Source organism: Canis lupus, chromosome 17, assembly GCF_011100685.1.
Source record: "Canis lupus familiaris isolate Mischka breed German Shepherd chromosome 17, alternate assembly UU_Cfam_GSD_1.0, whole genome shotgun sequence".
In the NCBI taxonomy this organism is placed as follows: Eukaryota; Metazoa; Chordata; class Mammalia; order Carnivora; family Canidae; genus Canis; species Canis lupus.
The window spans coordinates 27,064,842-27,084,480 of NC_049238.1; the positions used below are offsets into that span (position 1 = coordinate 27,064,842).

The following is a 19,639-nucleotide window of genomic DNA, read 5'->3' on the forward strand; positions in this document are numbered from 1 at the left end:
TATGTCTCTGAGCTTTAATTTCTAAGTTTTAAAACTGAGAGATTAGAATAAATCATGTTTCATGGCTTTTCTAGACTCTGAAAACTCTGGCTGTAAAGTCACTGTATGGTTGGTCTAATATAACCTGGTTGTTAACAACTACCAATGTTCTTGAGTTCAGGTAGCATAGATCTGGAAGCAATTCATTGAGAGAGCAAAGTAGTAATAGAAGTAGGAGTAATTTGGGGCACCTGGGTGGCTCAGTGGTTGAGTGTCTGAAATCAGCTCAGGGCATGATCCTGAAGCCCTGGGATCAAGTCTTGCATTGGACTCTCTACCGGGAATCTGCTTTTCCCTCTGCTTATGTCTCTTCCTCTCTCTCTGTGTCTCTCATGAATAAATAAATAAAATCTTTTTAAAAAGTAGGAGTAATTTATATCAATCATGAGTGAAATTTCTTAACTGTAATAAGAGAATGACTTGTGATTGGATAAGACCTGATAGAGTTTGTAGTCTTTGAAAAAGAACTTATCTAAAAAATGAATGACAATGCTTATAATTAATAAAATTATAAGCATTATAATTAATGTGTATAATTAATAAAAATAATATAAAGTTCCAGAGCAGCTCTGGCCAATACAATATTCTTCAAGAATGGAAATGTTCTATATCTGCACCATCATTATGGCAGTGACTAGCCACCATATATCTACTGAGAAGTTGAAATGACTAGTGAAACTAGAGAACCAAGACTTTTTAATGCTATTTACATTTATTTAATCAAACTTAAAGTAGCCACATGTGGCTAGTGGCTACATAACTGAAGCACAGTTATAGAGAATGTGATCTGTTTCCTGAATATAAGCTTCTTTGGGGAAGTAAATATTTTTTTTTTTTAAGATTTTATTTATTCATTCATGAGAGACACAGAGAGAGAGGCAGAGACACAGGCAGAGGGAGAAGCAGGCTCCATGCAGGGAGCCCGACGTGGGACTCGATTCTGGGTCTCCAGAATCACGACCTGGGCTGAAGGTGGCGCTAAACTGCTGAGCCACCCAGGCTGCCGAGGGAAGGTAAATCTAATTATTCATCTTATTGTGCATTCATTAAAACTAACACAAGGCATAGTAGGAGATCAATAGACAATTGTGGCAATAAAGATGTTTTTGAAAATAAATGGGCAAGGGTATTTGGAAAAGACTACATCTCCCATCGCTTTTTTGGAGGCTCATAACATATATTAATATATTATATGCTTTGGAATTTTTCTAATACATAGATTTATTTTGTTTTAAATTCATCTCTCAAACTTATTTCACTACAGACTCCTTTTATGTATAGACTCTTTTTATGTATATGTGTGTATAAGAGAGAGACTGAGAAAAGGCAGGAGGGAGGGGAGAGAGAGAGAAAGAGAAAGAGACTGGGAGAGAGAGAGAGAGAGAGAGAGAGAGACATGGATGAGCTCACTCCAGTTAGATGCCTGGATTCTACTCTTCATATATACAGATGGATGATATTGATCGAGTGAAGAGTTTTGGAGTAGAAACCAGAGGATAAGCATCCAGAAAACTAGGATAAAAAATATTCGAGGACTCAGAACCCTCAGAGTTGAGAAAGGAGGCCAAAAATTACAACTCCACATGGGACTGGTCTTTATGAGGTGAGTATCTTCTCCTTTGGGAAATACTCACTGTTCTTGAATATTGAAAGTAATGTTTGTTTATAATTTTTTTTAAATCTTAGGGATCATTTAGAAGTCTTTCCTATTTCTTTTTGAAAGATGTCAACTTTAAACTTGAATTTGGTACTTAAAGTATTAGAATTTTCCCCTACAAAGATTTTTGAAATTTATATTAAAACAAAATAAGAAGTCAAATTATTATCCTTGGATTTCTGTAGTTGAAATTTTGATTGGAGTTGAATCATATTTAACTAAAAATTAGATACGGTTAATATCTAATATATAGAGCAAGAGGAAAAAAATTGAGGCTTCTTGTTTATCTAGCTTTCTATCTTCCTGAGAGTTGATCCATAAAAGTGTGAGTGAGAAGGGGAGCTGGCTGAAACTATTACCTGCTATAACATTTTTTTCCCAGAGAGTAAAAAATACTCAGTTACCTCTTGGTTTATGAGGCAATGAAATATTCCAGCACATAAATATTGATGCTGAGACCCATGGGATGCAGGACTGCTAAGCACATTTGCAAGACATAAAGACCAAAGCTAAATGAAGTTACATCTTTTCCTATAAAATGCAATCTGTCTCTCAATGGATTTTACCATCCTGTTGTTTTTATTTCCTCCATCTTTATAATTGGAGACATCCTGCTGCCCGGTTGAAAACATCGCTAGTATTTCTTCCTGAAAGTTAGCCAACCTACTGATGATTATTCTTAAAATTCTGATTAGATGTTTGCAGTTAAAATTAACACATCAGGGAAATGCCAGGATGTGAGCGGAAGTTGAGGACAGGAAAATGGCTAAATAAAGGCATTAAAAAAAAAAAGCTGTGGGAACAATGTTGTGAAATGAAATAGATTTTTTATTTTTTAAAGAATTTATTTATTTATTTATTTATTTATTTATTTATTTATTTATTTATTTAAGGGAAAGAGAGAGAGAGAGGCAGAGACACAGGCAGAAAGAGAAGCAGGCTCCATACGGGGAGCCCCGTGCAGGACTTGATCCCAAGTCTCCAGGATCATGCCCTGGGCTGCAGGCGGCGCTAAAGCGCTGAGCCACCGGGGCTGCCCTGAAATAGATTTTTTTAAATTGAAAATATTGTATTGCTTTGGAGCAGGAAGAATCTGAATTTAGCATACTGAATACCGATGCTCTAATATTTATTTAGTTTTTATCTACATGGACAGGGGGCTCCATGTAACAGCAGAAGTTAGTATATACATATGTATTTATACATATATATGTGTGTGTATATATATAGATGATAGTAGGTGAGTAGTAGATGTTAGATGTTATTTAGAATTCTCTTGTTGAAAGTTGCATAAAACGAGTTTGGGGCACATTGTTGGATCCCAAGGATTGGTGGGAATAAAAATGCATTTCTTCTCAATCAAGCTGTACTTTTCAGAATCATGTAAGCATTTCCTGATGAGCTGTGAAACTCGAGAATTGTTATTTTGGTTTTGTATATCTCTGTTCTCCCCGAATAGAGACAATAATAATGAATGTATTGATTTAATAAACATTTATCCCAGGCTTAATAGATTGTAGTCATTGTGATGAAGTTTTGCAATATAGGTGAGGTCTGGAGCCGATGACCAAGAAAGAATTCTTGAGACATCTTTGGTGGAAAATGGTGGTTTTATTAAAGTATGAGGACAGGACCCATGGGCAGGAAGAGCTGCTGCCCCGGCCTGTGAGGGGTGGCTGATTATATACCTGGGAGTTGGGAAGGGTTTAAGGGTAGTGTAGTCTCTAAGGAATTTTGGAGGCAAGGTTTCCAGATTCTTGAGGGGGCTAGATATTGTTGGGAAAAGGTCACTTATTACTGTCTAATAAAACCTTAGTCATGAGACACTTCAGATGTATATCAGTGGGCCGTGTGCTTGGAGGATGATTGCCAACACATATCTTGGGGGTTTAGAGATAAAGGGAAATTTCTAATGGAATTTTTATATGTTAAAGTAGACTTACTGGATCCTAGGGGTCGGGCTAAGATTGCCTTTTGCCCTTAGCAAAGTATGAACATCGAGACAATTGAGTCTGTAGAGGAATGTCACTCTCCCTGTTTCAAGGACTTATCAATGTGCTTTGTCCTCAGCTAGTCCCCTGTTCCCCCATCAATTGCTCTAGGTATTGGATCCACAATGAATATTATAGTCATGGGCTTTGCTTTTAGGGAGCTTATATTCTTGTGTTGGGGGAGACAGTAAGCACATAAAGGGCTGAATGTATTTCAGATACTGACAAGTGCTGAAAGGAAAATGAAGAAGGTAATGTGATAAGGAATTAGAGTGGTTCAGGAAAGCCTTTCTGAGAATGGAACTTGAACTGAAACTCAGCATGAAGAAAGAGATAATCACAAAAGGGCAGATTGAAGGAAGAGAAATAACAAGTGGAAGACCTTAGAGTGGAAAGCTTTAGCTTTCGAGGACAGAAAGAAGATCAGTCAAGGGTGGCTGAAGTAAAGGATCTTTTAGGAGAGTAGAGCCAGGTGAGATCTGAGAGGCTAGAAGAGTCACATCACTTAGGACCATGACCATGCGGTCATGTTGACACTAGTTTATTTTTGCTGAATGCTTTACCTTACCTATATGGTCTCTCATGGCAAAATCACAACTTTGATTTAAATTCCAACTCTTTGTCTTTCCCTCTAAAATATGGAACAAGATAATAATGCATATTCTCACTATTTCTATCCTGTGTAGTACTGGAAGTCCTGGACAGAGCAATTAAGCAAGAAAAAAGAAATAAAAGGCATCCACATTTGAAAAGAAGTAAAATTATCTGTTTGCAGACGATGTAGTCTTATATGTAGAAAACTCTAAAGACTACACACACACACATACACACACACACAGACACACACCCCCTACTGGAACTATTAAATAAATTCAGCAAAGTTGTAGGATACAAATCAAAATGCAAAAAAATAGTTGCATTTTGATATGCTAACAACAAACTGTCAGAGTGAGAAATTAGAGCAATCCCCTTTACAATGGCATCAAAAAGAATAAAATACTTAGGAAGACTTTGACACTGAGAAGCATAAAACACTGATGAAAGAAATGAGAGTAGGCACAAAAAATGAAAATATATCTTGTGTTCATGGACTACCAGAATTAGTATTGTTAAAATATCCATATTACCCAAAGTGATCTATAGATTCAGTGCAATCCCTATCAAAAATCCCAATGACATTTTTTACAGAAATTGAAAGAAAAATCTTTAACTTCATATGGAACCTCAAAGGACCCTGAATAGCCAAAACCTTAAGAAAGAATGAAGCTAGAGGCACCATGCTTCTTGATTTCAAAATATATTACAAAGCTACAGTAATTAAAATAGCTTGGTACTGGCATGAAATTAGACATATAAACCAATAAAACAGAAGAGAGAGTCCAAAAGCAAACTGTCACATATAAATTTAACAAGGGTGCCAAGATTACACCTGGGGAAAGGACAATCTCTTCAACAAAAGGATAGTCTGTTTTCAGCACTGGAAAAACTCAATATTTATTTGTATAAGAATGAAATGGGACCTTTATCTTACATCATAGGCAAAAATCAATTTAAGATGGATTGAAAACTTGAACGTAAGACCTGAAACTAAAACTAGAAAGAAACATTGGGGAAAACTTCTTGGTATTGGTCTTAGCAGTGATTTCTTGGATATGTAACCAATAATACAGGCAACAAAAGCAAAAATGAACAGGTGGACTACATTAAACTATAAAGTTTCTGCATAACAAAGGAAGCAAATAGAATGAAAAGGCAATCTATGAAGTGGAAACTACAGAGAAAAAATTTGCAAACCGTATATCTGAGAAAGGATTAATTTCCAAACTTTTACAACTCAATAGCAACAGAACAAAATAAAACAAGAAAAAAAGCAAAACAGAAACAAAATTTTAACTCAATTAAAAAATGGACAAAGAAGTTGAATAGACATTTTTCTACAGAATACATACAAATGGCCAGCTGATATATAAAAAGATGCTCAGCATCAGTAATAACCGGGAAAATGCAAATCAAAACCACAATGAGGTATTTCCTCACACATGTTATGATGGTTTATATATATATATAAAAGATAACAAATTTTGAGGAGGATGTGGAGACATTGGAACCCTCAAACATTGTTAGTGGGGATGTGAATTATTGAAGTCACTATGGCAAATGTTATGGAGTTTCCTAAAAAAAAAAAAAACCCATATGATTCATCAATCAGAGTATATAGTCAAGGGAATTGAAATCAGAATCTCTAAGAAATATTTGTACCCCCATGTTCATTGCAGCATTATTTACAAATGCCAAGACATAGAAGCAACCTAAATGTCCATCAATGGATAAAGAAAATGTAGTATGCATACAATATTATTGAGCCTTAAAAGGATGGATATCTTGCCATTTGCAACAAGATGGATGAACCCAGAGGACATTATATTAAGTGAAATAAGCCAAACACAGAAGGACAAATTATATATGATGCCATTTATGTGAGGAATCTAAAAGTTAAACTCATAGAATCAGGGAGTAGAATAGTTGTCTCTAGATGCTGGGGAGAAGGGGAAATGGGAGGTATTAGTTAAAAGGCACAGCATTTAATTAAACAAGATGACTAAGTCCTGAGGATCTATATGACATAGTGTATATAGTTAACAATACTGTATTGTATACTTAAAACTTTGCTAAGTGGTGGATAAGTTTATGGCATGGATTGTGGTGATGGTTTCACGGGGTGTATACTTATTTCCAAACTCATCAAGTTGTATATACTATTTGTGTACAGATTTTGCATGTCAGCAAAACAAAACAAAAAACTGTCTCATAAGATGGGATGAGACTTAGTGCGTTTGTCCTTATTAATGCTGATAATAGAAAGCTATATTTCTAAAATGCATTTTAGCATTTTACCAATGAATACCTATTTGTGGATTACCTTTTAGTGATGTAGAGGATCCATAGGAAGACTGGTCATGTGATGAGCACTTTTATTTCTTACGAAAAGTGACTATTGAACTTACTCTTTAATTGTTAACCTGTATCTGTGTACAAATTGGCATTTTAAAAGTTTGATTTATCAGAATTTATCTTTCTTAAAAACTTGGCAGTGGCTTCTGATTCCTCTCTTCCCCTACTCTACTTTTTCCTTCTTTTACTATTCTTGCCATGATTATCAGGAAATTCAAATATAAATTTAATCATAAAAAATGCAGTGGGATGCCTGGGTGGCTCAGTCAGTTAAGCGTCTGCCTTCAGTTCAGGTCATGATCTTGGGCTCCTGAGATGGAGCCCCACATTGGGCTCCCTCATCAGCGGGGAGGCCACTTTCCCCCCCCACCCTTCATCTGCCCCTTCTCCTCCACTTATGGTTTTTCTCTTTCTCTCAACTAAAAAAAAATCTTTAAAAAAATGCAGTATCTACAGAAGCCTAGGTATATACTAAATTTGTATTTCCCAATAGATATAGGTTTAAAATTTTCTATTTCTATTTTAATACTCAGACTTTATATGCATCTTTAATTGTAGCACTCTCTAATCCTTTTTAAACAGGAAGAGTATCATTTGTAAACTAACATATGCTTAGTAAACAAGCCATCTGCAAGAGTAATTAACATTTTCTTCTTCCTGTAGTCAGACTTTGTTTCATTTTTTGAGATTTTTAGCTTTATTTTATTCTTTTTAAAAATACTTATTATTCAGATATAATTATTATACAATGCTATATTAGTTTTAGTTGTACAATATAATGATTCAATGATTCTGTACATTTCTATGTTCATCAAGATAAGTGTACTCTTAATTCCCTTCATCTAGTTCACTCATCCTCCCCTCCCCTACTCTCTGGCCACCACCTGTTTCTATATTTAAGGGTCTGATTTTTTTTGTTGTTGTTGTTATTTGTTTGTCTCTCTTTCTTTCTTTATTTGTTCTGTGTCTTAAATTACACAGGTGATGTGGCTAGACCAAGAAGGTATAACGCTAAGTGAAATAAGTCAGTTGGAGAAAAATACCATATGATGTCACTCATATGGGGTTTTAGCTTTATAACTGTAACTCCCGTTATATTTTCACCAATTATTTGTGCTCTGCCCAGATTGCCTCAAATCCTTCTACTTCCCATCCCAGGTTGTGTGGGCTTTTTCATCTAACAGTTTTTGTCAGATATTCTTTTGGAGAATTGCTTTGTAGCTATGGAGCTGCACTGACAGTTCACACACAGCTGGAGTTAACATCTCTCCAGAGTGGCCCTTAGCCAATGACTGATGAAAACTGAGCTCCTTTGCCTCCAGTTAGGACAAACCATGATGTGTAATTTATACTGTAGGGCTTTCGGCAACATCAGGCTGAGATTAAGGCTGATGGTGAAAATGCAGCTGTACACTTCACATAAAATCACACCTTTGCATGGCTTCTTCGCCTTCTTTGTCCTGCTTTCTGCATTCCCTTGCTGGTTACTCTTGGGAACATTTCCTTAATAAATTATGTGACATATTAATTCTTCTCTTAATATTTGCTTCTAATAAACCTAATCCAAGATACCACTTACTGAGTTTGAATTTTTACAAATGCACCCCCACACACCCACATACAATGTTGGAATGCTGACTGTAGAAATAAAAAAGCGTATTAATTATTTAAATTAATTAAAGCATAGAGATATTCAGAGTAGAACCACATAACTATCCCAGTCTTAGAGTACTTAATAAGTTCTTATTGGAGGAAGCAAACTTCTATACTGTCAATAAAGACTTGATGCCCCTGGTGGGGATACTAAAGCAAAGTCAAGTCTTTGGAGTCCAGTGGATCTCAGTACCACTCATTAGATATATATAATGCAGCATGTCTGAAAACCTTATTATTTTTTTAATCTCTAAAGTAGGAAACATACCTATCTTGTAGGGTCACTGAGATGATTAAAAAATTGTGAATGTAAGACAATTGTCTCAGTAAGATGTTCATTCTCCAAATTAAACCCATATGCATTATAGCTGAGGCAGTAACATGTTATTAAAAGATAAATAAGATTCTTAAATACAAAGAAGGGAACTCTCAGGGCAGACTAGGGTGAGAGTTATAAGATGCAAAAACAGTCTAGATGAGGAGAAAGATAAAAAAGAACCATTCAACTACAGATTTCTTTTAGTTGTTAATTAAAGGAAGGCAGGAGATTAAAATCAGGAGAAACTGGACAATTATAACTGTCTGTTAACTATTGAATTCCCAGTATTTCACATAATACCTATCACAGAGAAGGCTTTTCCTCTAGAACAGAATCCCACTGAATACAGTTTATAATTTGCAATATACACCTCATTTTCAAATTAACTTCAGAGTAAATCTTACAAAGCTCTCTCTCTCTCTTTTTTAAAAGGTTTAATTTATTTATTCATGAAAGACACAGATAGACAAAGAGACATAGGCAGAGGAAGAAGCAGGCTCCCTGCAGGGAGCCTGATGTGGGACTCAATCTCAGGACCCCAGGATCACAACCTGAGCCAAAGGCAGATGCTCAACCACTGAGCCACCCAGGTACCTCCCTTACAAACTTCTTACTCCTTATGTGGATTCAGTCATTTCCAAAACAACGTTAGAGATTTTAATGCTTTTATAGAATGTCTAGTCCAAAGCTTTTAAAATACCATGTTGGTTAGATATTCGGCTGTGAGGACCTTACCAGATCATTGTGGTCAATATCCTAGAGTCTGGAACCAGTACTGCAGGTAACCAGCAACTCATATAGAACACTATCTCAGCCAGGCCTATTTATGTCTGGGCATGCTATTAGTTATAAAATAACACTATTAATGGAGGCTTAACTCAATTTAGTGGTTCCAAACAATAGAACATTTCTTTGTTTAAATCAGTTGGAAGAAAAAGGTACTAAAAATATTGCCAAAGAAATCAGCAAAAGAGTCAAGCTTGCTCATTTACAGAGTGATTGTTGAAAAGGATAATGGGAATGACAGTTCTAAAACTCAGAAGCCCAATGCAAGAAGCCATGAAATTATGACTAGAGCAGAAAAAAAGTTTATTAGAAACATTCACTTCTGGGGACAGATTAGCTATGGAGGTAGAGCAAAATATTAGTGAATTGGATTCTGGACACAGTTAATAGGAAAAGATGTTAATACTCTATCACCCTCCTCTCCAAGTGAAACAAATGGCTCTGTAGGGAAGGAATAGTTCTGGAAAATCCCACAAGAAGATATTATTCATGACAGAGATTGGAGAAAGAGATCATGATCAAATCTCTGCCCCTCTCCTTTCATTTAGTTCATGGGTGCCATAACAATAGTCATTCACTCTGTGGTTGTTAGGAAATTTTAGACAGGGCATATGGCAAATTTTAGGAATTGGTAATATATCCAATCCAAAAGAACTGTGATTAAGTTCTTATAAATGAAGGAGAATGGCAAAGAGGCAGTCTCTGGACATTAATGTGGATTAAATACCAAAGTTTTGGAAATAGTTGTAGGATAACTAAGCTAGCCAGTAATTGCACTCTTGCATAATGCAGTCATTCTACCGGGAGATGTTTTCTTGAATCTTTGCTAATTGCACTAAGCATTAAGCGAATTACTGTAGTTCCCTTTGGAACACTTCTGTCCAAAGTTAACTTTAAGAAGGAAGAAAAAGATCAACAATTTAGAAAGCCAAGCCAAGAGTTAGAGGAATTGTAATGAGTGATGGTTTAGTACAAACGATTTCCAAATTAAGATACAGGAGGCACCAAAGTATGTTTTAGATACCATACATTAGAATACCAACTTGCACACCTGAGGGATATTGGTAAGATTTTCCTAGTTGAGAACAGATTCAGTTAAAAAAAGGGAAAAGTCTCTGAGTCTTGTTAATTCAATAAAAAGTAATGGCATGTGCATTCTAATAATGTAATATGAGATTAGCTATCATGCGTATAATTGTGGGTGTCACATGAAATTCACTTTATTTAATTATGTGTATTCACTTTTTTTTTAAAATGAGAATGCTAAGCTTCCCCATACAAATGTATTTATGCTTTCAAATCAATTAATGTAAAAATGGCCCTCCAGTTGGGTTTCAAAAATATTGAGAAAATCTTAACTGTGGGTTTGAATGAATGTCAAGAAATTGCTTTTAAATTAAACATGTAAAAACTTTTAGATTTTTTTGTTTTTGGAGATGCTTATACTGTGGAATGAAGTAATTCATCTAGCTAGACAGAAAGCATACTCCCATCCTTCACTAAATTCTATTTCAAAGAGCATTGGTTTATACTGTGTATACTTTCCAGAGTAAAACTATTAATCTTGTGCTACCATGAATGCACATGTGTGCTGAAGTGGCATTTCTGTAAGAGCTAGTAGTTTTGTAGGTTGTACCATGGAGAACATTGATTATGCATTACTGAAAATCAAAAGTAAAAACAAATGGTTAAACATGTTTTGGTTGAGATGAAAGAGAATGTAAATCCTTAATTTAACACTAGACTTATGAGCACAGAGTAAACAGAAGTTGGGTATTTCTTCGACAAACAATGCTAAATGTTTGTTAATATCTGTGTGATGAAACACATTTGTCTTCTGGTTATTGACCTGTTCAAATTTTCTGTTCATTTATTGTCCTCTAGAGGAAGCACTTCTTCACTTTAAACCGACCACTTACAAAAGTAGCAGGTGAAGGTTTCTCTGTGGACTGGGGTAAGTCGGTAATTAAATTTTCTTGAATCAGTAGAGAAATTATAAAAAATAAAATCAATGTTGTGAGTTTTTCATAAAGGTAAACTCATTCTATTAAAGAACTTGCCTTTTTTATTCTAAGATTATGTCCTATTTAGTTATGTGGTTTTAAATTTCCCTACTATTAGATGATGGTGATAATAGGACGTAGTTAGGTTTTTGTTTTTAAAATATACTTATTTGGCAAAAGAAGAGTTGTTACCATATGTTGGTCATCTTTAAGAAAAAAACAAAATCCACTGGTATATATATATATATATATATATATATATATATATATATATATACACATATCCACCACAGCTTTTAAACAGCTGTGGTGCCTGTGAAACTTTTGAAATAAATTTACAATTATTATTAAATAACTGTTGCTCTATATGCTCCCTTCTACCCACTTTGGCCATTCAATCTCCTTTCTTGGGACCCCAGACTTTCTCACAAGTAATTATCTAAAGGTTAATGCCTGTCACAGTTGGGGTCATCAGTATACTATTTGTTCATAATTTACCAGTTGTTAAATATTTAAGCAGAACCCATGGTAAAATCCAAATGCCTACGAACGATTGGTATAAGAGGAGTATTTCTATCTGATTCCTTTAAGAAAAACAAAAAAGCCATGGAATCCCTTAAAAACTGTGTTTGAGACAATCTGGCAACTCCTAGTTTGATAAATGTAAGGATAGAGTTGTTTTTCTTCCTTCATAGAGAGTGCAATATAAAAATCTCCATAATTAGAAACACAGTGCTTTATGCTTCCTAGGCATCAATAGTTACAGGATGAGAAAGAGTGGATAGATCTTAGAAGCTTTGCAGGAGAGATGGAGAGAGAGATGTATCCCTTGCATCTCTTTTCTCTTTCTTCTCAAAATTCTTCCTTCAAGTAAGGGGAATAGGATCTATGAAACTAGGAAAAACAAAATAGTGACTAAAAAAACCAAAATGCAGCTTTGACAAACCACAAGCTTTAAAGCAAAAGGATGAGGACAATATCTGAAAAGACTTTAAACATTAAGCAAAGTAAGGGAAATTTAAAATCTTGTTTTGAATGTATTAGATCACATTAAACAAATTATTTTTAAAAACCCTCTCTTTCTTTGTTCTTAAACACTTGTCTTTTAAGCGACAGATAGGAGGACCAGAATAAGTGGTTAACTTGGATTGACCTTCTGAACAGCTGCCCCATTAAACTTCAGAGACAGCACATCCCCATTGCTGCAATCAAGTGACTACAGCTGGTACTGTCCTTACAAATTTAAGCTGCAGAAGCACTTTAAAGAGGCGAATAACCCTCTTTGGGGTCTGAATCGCCAAAATGTGTGATGCTTTTACATGAATAATATTGTCATTTGAAATATAAACTTTATTTCTTTGCACTTTGAAACAAAGTGAAGCTAGTTATCTTGATTTTGCTTCTCTTATTTCTTGAAACTCTGCCAATATATCAGCAAAAGAAAAGAGATGCATTGACAGTTCTGTATTATAAAATGCATAAGTAAAACATTTTGATGCCACAGAAGTTTAAATTATTGACAATATGATTATATGATTATGGTTTAAGGTTTTTATATTAATTATATTCAGAGAGAGGTCTGGGATAGGGAGGGTTAATGGGCACCCTGAAACAAGCAGAGAAAATGCCACTGCAGGTGTTTGCTTTAATGGGGTGTTGATGGAACACCAAGGGCAGGTAAGTAGGAAAATGAATGAGAGACAGAAAGTGTTGAAGTGTTAGTGTAAAACACAGGTCTGTGACAATGTGAAGCTTTAATGCCTAAAATTATTTTGGCTTTTCTTGCTTTAGAATGCTGTTTCACTAACTTTTGTACAAGCTCAATTACCTTCTTGTAAGGACAGGGCAGTTAGAGTGGAAATTTCAGAAAAAGGGTTATTTAATCACACATAGGAAGCAACACCTTCCTTATATTCATTTTCACAAATTTGGCAGGTAAAATGAGTTATTTCTCTAGGTTTTCTATGTCTGCTTTTTAAACTTCATATATTAGAACATTTATAACATATGCATATATAATAGTACAGAGACTACTATAATAATGAACTCCTATTTATCCAGCTTCAAAAATTATCATCTCCCCCAACTTTTTGGCTCCTCTTCTCCACCCCCAGATCATTTGCAGCAAATCTCAGACATTATATCATGTTGGTTGTTAATATTTCAATATACATTTTGAGATAATACTCTTTTGAAATATATCTACAACCCCATTGACATACAAAAAAGTGCTATGTCATATCATAAATAAATAATTTCTTAATATAATAACATATCCAGTAACTGTTTAATAACATATCCAGTAACTGTTTAATAGTTATCTAATTTTTAAAAAATGATTTGTATGATTGAAATAATGGACTCTCCAAAACATCCATACACTGTAATTGGTTAATGTGTCTCTCTGGTCTCAATCTATAGGATTCCTTTTTCTAATTAATTTTTTTCTTGTCTCTTTTTTCTTTTTTGGTGGTGGTTTTAGCAACTGAGCTGTTTGTATATAGGGTAGATCTTGTTGATTACATCATTGAGGTGTTGTTTACATGTTGCTGTGATCCCTTTATCTTCTGTAAATTGTTGGTTAAGTTTGATATTTTTAGTAAGACTTCATAGATGTTGTCTACTTTCCTAAGAATTACAAAATGTGTCTACTTGTTTCTTGTTTGTATGTGCCATATAACAGTCACTGAAGGCCTTTACCTAAATTTCTAGTGTTTTCATTCCTTTTTATCATCAAATATTTGTCTACCCTGAAATATAGTTCATTAAGTCAAGGAAGAAAAATTGCTTGACTTCATCTCTCTAGTTACCAGTTTTCCAAATAACAAATTGGTTCCATAGCATCCTCTAAGGAAGAAAAGTGATATTTTATGTAGAACTCTGACTTATACAATTGTTCAACAAAATTTGTATTAATTCAGTGGAGTTTTTCTGAGTGTCTTCTCTGTTTAAGGCATTTCTTTAGATGCTGAATATACAACAGAGAAGAAAATAGGCAAAAAAAAAATTATTGACCTCATGAATTTTAAATTTTACCGTTTTCACCAAACAGTTCCTTCCTTAATGCTTTGATTCATAACTTTTAAAATTATTTTTGCTAGTTTTGTTCAGTGTTTTGGCAGACTTTGTTTGGCCTAAGTGGGCCAAAGTTCAAGGCTTTTTAAATAACGCAAGTTGTAAAACACCACTAGAAAAGAGTGGACTTGTGGTTACAAAATTTTAGGGCAAAATATCCTTTACCTCCTCTTGGCTCCATGCTTGTATCCTATCCTTTTGTGGAGATGGGTTTATTCCTAGCTTAGCCTGTTCCTAATTTTTATAACTATTTCCCTACTATTCTGTGTGTATTTGTGTGATATCCTGTTAGATTTCCAATCTTGGCTAGGCTCTACCTGTTTTCTATTGTCCAAAAGTTCTAGTGGGGTTTGACAATAAGATCTAAGTATTAGACCCCAGTGAATCAGTATGTCCATCCCTTCAGGTGCTTATATTCTACATAGGAAACCATTACATCAGAGAATTCAGAGTCAGTAACAAATTTTAAATAAGTAAATCTCTTGATTCTACTTGTCTAAATAAATTATAATATAAATCTTTCAGAGCTATACAATTAAATGGCATGAAGTAAACCACACAGGTAAGCATCTTATATCCCCAGTGGCTCATCATCAAAGACCATTTAGATGTGCACATTTTGCTTTACAAAATGGAACTTCAAAAACAATTTTTAAGAAAAGGAAATGCCATGATTTCAATGAGGTCATTCTGGGTGTGGCAAAGAGGAGGTTGGATTAGAGCAGCAGCTTTCAGCCTTAGTTGACCATTAGGAATATATTGATAGCTTTAATACAGTTTTGATAGCTCAGATATTTAACTTAATTGATCTGGATTGGGGTCTGGGCATCAGAATTGTTTTCTAAAACAATTACCCCTAGGTAATGCTGTTTTCAAGCCAGTGTCAGTGTTCAGAAATATAGAGCTAAAGCAATTGAAATGGAGAGGATTTAAACTTAAGAGATAATTATAAGATAGAATTGTGTGACCTAATACATTTGAGAATCATCAGCATACAGGTGATTGTTGAAGTCATGGTATTGATCCCTTGAGGAGACAAAGCAGAGAATAAAGGAAGTAGACTAATGATAGAGTTTCAGTACTAACAATACTTAAGAAGAGAATCTAGTGTGGGAGACTAAGAAAAAAAGTCAGAGAGGTTAGAAAAAATGGAATGAGTATTGTCAAGAAAATCAAGAGAAGAGATATATTTAAAATGGAAGACTTATCAGTAGTGACAAAAGATACAGAGTTCAGTGAGCTAAAAACCAAAGAAAAGGCCACTTATCCAATTAGGTGGTGAATACTGACCTTAAAGAAAGCCCTCTCAGGAGGTTGGCATGATTGGAAGTCAGATTGAAAAGGTTTGACATGTGACTGATAAGTGAAAACTTGTGGGCAGTACATGCACATTACCTTTTCAAGATATTCAGCAATATGGAAAAAAGATACTGTATAGAATAAGCATTTTGATCCTTGGATCAGCAGAACACTGGAAAAAGTGAGATTTGGGACAGCAGGGAATGTGTAAGACCAGTTCCTTTCCCATGAGAAATTTCTACTCTAAAGGAAAGTAAATGAATCACCATTATTATTTACCTCAATAATACTTACAAGTAAATATTAAATGGAAATGAGACTTTGTTTGTGAAAATTAGCACTTTGAAAACTGGGTGATGATTTAGTGTTATTTTGTAAAATTAGAAAGGTTGACTAAAGCAAAGCGACACCCTAGGAATCATATTTAGGACTTAAAAAACAATATGGAGAGCATCATGCTATTGGAAAATGGGGAACAAAATATGTTCCAGAACAGGAAAGAAATGAACTTGGAGATGGATCAAACATGATGATAAGTTACTAACATAGTAATGATATCATACAAATACAATTCATATTTAATGAGCAGGGAGGGAAATCCATATTCCTTTTTGTATTTAATTCTTCTCAGGCAGGAATACTGTATTCATATTGAGACCCACAAATTGAAAGTACTGCAGAGAAGCTGAAGAGTCCCACAAGGAATTAATTATAGGCCAGGGGGAATTGTTCATATATGGAATATTGAAAGAGAATGGATATATTTAACATTAAAAAAAGAGCTCTGAGGAGTGACTTCAACATTTAGATAAAATTCCACAATTAAATTAAATGCAGTAGTGAAAAAAAAAAAGAGAGAGAGAGAGAAACCTGTTCCAAAAAAGCATTATGTTGAGGATAGGATAGGATGCAAGGCAAATGTATTAGAGGGGCCAATGCAGTAACATGGAGTCTGGGGCTGACATGGATGGGGCTGACATGGATGCACCACCATGAAAACCATCTTGAAACTGGGGGTGGGGGCAGGTACATGCATGTCAAAATGTGAGTAGCAGGCTGAGTTGTCCTGAGGAGTCAGAGGGGATAAGGCATGGGCAAGAGCTAGGCATGTATTCTAGGTTTAGAAGAATAGCATATTCAGAGGTCAGAGATATGGGGGCTCCATTTTACAGAAGAAGGTGGGTACACAAAAGTCAAGAGGCTGGATCAGACACCGAACCACCAAGGATGAAGATATGCAGGCTAGAGGAGGAGTGACTTAGAGATGAGTGATGTATCTTCTCAACCTCTGGAAGGACCCTAGCATGTGTTCCAGTGATTGTATATTCTTATAAAGTTTGCAAAAGCAAGATTATTTTGGGATTTACTGTTGCTGTTGTTGTTAAAAAGACCATCCCTTCTCAAATTATGTGTGTTGAGCCTCACTTTATCTATCTTGGCATTGGGTTTAAGGCAAAAATATCAATAAAAAGAATTGTCCCTTTGCCTCAGATTAGGGGCTTTTGTATTTCCTTTGTTGGCAGCTATTAGAGAGCAAATTTAGCCAGAAAAGTGAAAGTGGCCAGGAAAAGGGATAGCTAAGTAAGTCATTTTCCAGAAGCATAGATAAAATTATGTGGTAGGAAGAGATCAAGTCAAGGCCATCTTCAAACTGGTGTGTGTGTGTGTGTGTGTATGTGTGTGTGTTGTGCAGATTATTTGGTGTTTGGGATTTGGTTTTCTTGAAATTACCTGTTGATATTTTCTGCTCTTTTTTCTATTGAGTTGTTTCTCTTTTTCTTTTTAAATATATGTATTTTTATGAACTATTTGGTACTAGGGATATGAACTCAGAATTATACCTTCCCTCCTAGACTAGGAGGTCTTTGAGGGGGCAGGGTTATTTCTTATTCAGAGTGTAGTTACACTGAAGAGAGCCAGTGCACAATAAATGAAATTGCTAGGCCTTCTCATAGTTCTCCACTGAATTGGGAATGGGGATAGGCAGTGACAGATTTCCCTGAGGAGCTGAGGCACAGGCATGAAGAAATGTGAAATTTGAAATAATCTGAACAAATTTGTTAAAATCTCTGTATATCCTTACCCCACAGAACTTTTATATTTTAAACTTAGTTCTAAGCTCATTGAAATAACTTTGAATATATCCTATTTTTATAGCGGAAATTGTCAAGGTTGGAGGGAAGCATCATCCAAATCCATCTTCTCAGATGGATCCAAATCCATCTTCTTAAATTCCCAGGATGTGGAAAAATTGTTTGAGGATGTTTATTTGATTTTAATATGTTGCTTTAGGTTTAATTCATTCATTCATCCAACAGATACTTTTAATAATTGAATATGTGTTCAGTTATGTATCAAGGTTTAAGGTTACATTGATAAACAAGGACATGATCTGTGCTTTATTGCTTCAGGCAAATGTGGGTTAATCATGATGCTCATGCTGTTTGAAATGATATATAAGATGTAAATGAATGTTCCTAAGCACGCTATAACAATGGGAAACTGATATAGATCTATGTGTATTGAGGGGGAGGAGAGGATATTCAGGGAAGGCTTCTCAGAGGAAGTGATTCCAGAACTGAGGATGAGGATGGCTAAGAGATCCTGGTGGTAAGGTAGTATGTATGGAGATGAAGGAACTGGTAAAAGAAATGTTCCATGAAGAAAACACAATTGTCAAAAAGCCTATTGCAAAATAGAAAAAGTTGGTAGAAAATTGGGGTGACTGAAGCAAAAACAAAGGAAAGATTGATGCATGGTGAAGATGGAGATGGAGGAAGGGGCCAGACCATATAGGACATTATAAATCATGATAGGAATTTTGGCTTTTTCTTAAAACAATGAAAAACCATGAAAAATATTTAATATAGGATATAATATAATCAGATATGGGTTTTTGCAAAAATTAATTCTGGCTCTCTTGTATGGAAAGGATCAGAGGAGCTAGAGTGTATGGAGGAAGAACAGTGGGAAACTATGGCAGTGGTTCTAGTGGAAGAGATGGCAGCTTGCATATGGTGGTGTCTGTGGAGACACAAAGAAGTGGGCAAATTTAGGGTACTTAGAGGTAAAACAGATATTATTTTGTAATGGATTACATATAAGTAGGCTGAAAGAGAAGGTGGTGTCAAGTTGACATCTAGGATTATAGTCTGTACAAAAGGCTGGATGACGAAAATGTTTAATGAAGTTGGAACCACTGGTAAAAGACTGGGTTTGGTGGGGAAGATCACAAATATAATCATGGGTGTGTTGGAAATGGAGGTGCCTCTGACTTAATATATCATGTAGGCAGTGGAATATGTGAGTCTGGAGTCTAGGCTGATCCTAGAGATAGGAATTTTTCTCAGGATAATTAGTTGTGAATGATATTCCCTTACAAAAATATGAGAACATATAGGATCAAACCTTAAGAACTGTAAACTTTAATGATGATTAGAAAAGGATGAATCTGAATGTGAGATGTTGGGGGAAAATACATGATGAATGTTTTCCTTGGAACCAAAGAAGAGGCAGAGTTTCTAGAATGAGGTAATAGCTAACATTGTCAAATGCTGCTAAGAGGTCTGGTACTATGAGGGATAAAAACATTAATTGATTTTAGTAATGCAGAACTCACTGGTAACTCAAGAGAAAGTTGTTTTAGTTAAGTGGCTATTTAGAAAGGATTGAACAGGGAAGTGAGTGGAAGTTAAAAAAAGGAAAGTAGAATCATGTCTGAGAAGAGAATTGGCTATGTAGAAAGAGATGAGGGGAACTAGGGCAGCAGATAGATATGATAGATGCAGTGGAACTTTTTTTTTTTTAAAGATTTTATTTATTCATGAGAGACACAGAGAGAGGCAGAGACATAAGCAGAGGGAGA

The 19,639-nt window shown here is 35.1% G+C and overlaps 1 long non-coding RNA gene across 6 annotated transcripts in view; it reads left to right on the forward strand.

The window, feature by feature from the left end:
* Nucleotides 1–1,496: 1,496 nt before the first annotated feature.
* LOC111090567 overlaps nucleotides 1,497–19,639 on the forward strand; it is a 269,981-nt gene continuing 251,838 nt past the window's right edge. For 2 of the 6 annotated variants that reach the window (XR_005372295.1, XR_005372297.1), the window contains exons 1-3: nucleotides 9,143–9,201; nucleotides 11,282–11,351; nucleotides 12,511–12,625. This is a non-coding gene — a long non-coding RNA (uncharacterized LOC111090567). Of the gene's footprint in view, nucleotides 1,643–6,614; nucleotides 6,710–9,142; nucleotides 9,202–11,281; nucleotides 11,352–12,510; nucleotides 12,626–19,639 lie in introns of those variants that run through there. The other 4 variants (XR_005372296.1, XR_005372299.1, XR_005372300.1 and 1 more) reach the window with 4 other exon arrangements.